Here is a 2,341-nt window from a genome sequence, read left to right as displayed (position 1 = left end):
AGTTTAATTTAAGGATTTGAGGGACCAAACGATGTCAGATTTTGATAGATTTTGTATGTATGGACTCGTGAGTGGATGAGCTTCCTAGTTTTGTAAATTTTGTCGGATTTTAAGACGTGGGTCTGGGGGGCGGGTTGAGCCAATTTCGGGTTTTGGGCTAATTTGATAGTTTTTCTTGTGGAATTCATTCCATTAGCGTATATTGATGGTATTGTACTGATTGTGAATAGATTCGGAGCATTTGGAGGCCGAGTCGAGAGGCAAGAGCATTGCGGGGTAGAGATTTGACCGGTTTGAGGTAAGTAACGATTGTAAATCTAGTCCTGAGGGTATGAAACCCCGAATTTCGTATCATTCTACTATTTTTAGGTGACGGGCGTGTGGGCGTGCACTGTTGGGGATTGTGACTTGGTCCGTCCCGTAGCAACTGTAAAGTTTCATATTTTGTTAAAACTATATGATACTTATATGTTTTAGAAAGTGATTCTATAAATTGGGCTGAATGCCATATTTTGGGCCTTGTGCCAGTGCTGTTTGGACCCTTAGGGGCCTTTTCTTACTATCTTCTCACTATTTTCGATTGAAAATCTATACTCAGTCATGGTTATACTTGTTTACTGCATAACTCAGTTTTATGACTCTATTTTGATGCATATAAATGTTGTTTTGGGCCGAATGCCCTATTTTTACTGAAATGCCTGAGTGGCTTGAGAGGTTTATGACTGAGTGAGGCCGAGGGCCTGATTTGTGAGGATAATTATGGGATCGTGCTGCACGTCGTAGCATGTTCGATATAGGCCGAGGGCCTGAGTGATTTATGCCATGATTTGTCTTGATATAGCGTTTGGGCTGAAGGAGCCCCTCCAGAGTCTGTACACACCCCCAGTGAGCGCAGGTACTTACTGAGTGCGAGTTTCGAGTGCCGATTGTTGAGTGACTGGGAGGCATGAGTGATTGTGAGGTATGCTCGAGTGGCACGAGTGATTGTGAGGTATGCCGGAGTGGCATGAGTGACTATGAGGTATGTCCGAGAGGCATGAGTGACTGTGAGGTTTGCCCGAGGTACTGTATATGAGTGATGTTTTGCCCGAAGGGTTGTTTATGATCTCATCATTTTTGTTCACCTTTGCATTGAGCCTTTATTTGAAAAACTATTGAAAAATATCTTTAAATAATTTGATTTAAACACTGATTTTTAAAGCATGTTGTACTTTACTGAATTTTTGTGATATGGACTTGATATGCTTTATTGCTCGTCACTACTGCTCAATCTTTATTTATTATTGTTACTTACTTTCATTCTCTCACAGATGGTGAGGACTCGTGCTGCCGGTCAGGAGGGCCAGCCACCAGTACCACCAGTACCACCAGCCAGGGCCGCGAGAGGCCGAGGCCGTGCGAGAGGCCGTGGTAGGGGCAGAGGTGCAGCCCGTACATCAGCTAGGGCAGTACCTGCAGATCTACCAGTTATCCCAGATCAGGACCAGGTTCCAGTTGTTGATACACCACCTCAGGCACCACCTGTGCCTATTGTGATTCCAGGCCTCCAGGAGGCTCTAGCTCAGATTCTAACAGTGTGTACCGGCCTTGCTCAGGCGGTCTCTATCTCGACGGCCGCAATCACCTCTCAGGCCGGGGGAGGCACTTAGAATCTCGTTGCTCGCACAGCCGAGCAGGTTATTCAGGAACTTCAGACACCGGAGGCACCACCAGCCCAGCCAGTTGTAGCTGCACAGGATTATGTGGTTCCTGATATGCCTGAGGATGATCAGCGTAGGTTGGAGAGGTTTGGGAGACTCCAGCCACCACCTTTCAGTGGCACAAAGAGAGAGGATGATCGTGACTTCTTGGATAGGTGTCAGAGGATACTCCATACTGCTGTTATTCTGGAGACTTGTGGGGTCTCATTCACTACTTTTTAGTTCTCTGGGGCTGCACTCAGATGGTGGGAGACTTACGAGAGGTGTAGGCCTATTGGCGCAGCACCCCTTATTTGGCAACAGTTCTCCGTGGTCTTTTTGGAGAAGTTTATGCCTCGATCTTGCAAAGAGGAGCTGCACAGATAGTTTGAGCGGCTTCGCCAGGGTGATATGTCTGTGACACAGTATGAGATGCGGTTCTCTGAGTTGGCCCGTCATGCTATCTGGTTGGTTCCTACGGGCAGGGAGAGGATCATGAGGTTTATTGATGGTCTCACTTTTCAGCTATAGTTGCTTATGACCAGAGAGAGGGTGTCTGGTGCTACCTTTGATGAGGTTGTCGACATTGATCGACAGATTGAGATGGTTCACGGTCAGGAAAGGGTTGAGAAGGAGGCCAAGAGGCCTCGTGGACAGGGTGG

The sequence above is a fragment of the Nicotiana tabacum genome, chromosome 17 (assembly GCF_000715075.1).
Source record: "Nicotiana tabacum cultivar K326 chromosome 17, ASM71507v2, whole genome shotgun sequence".
NCBI classification, from domain to species: Eukaryota; Viridiplantae; Streptophyta; class Magnoliopsida; order Solanales; family Solanaceae; genus Nicotiana; species Nicotiana tabacum.
This window is presented reverse-complemented; position numbering follows the sequence as displayed.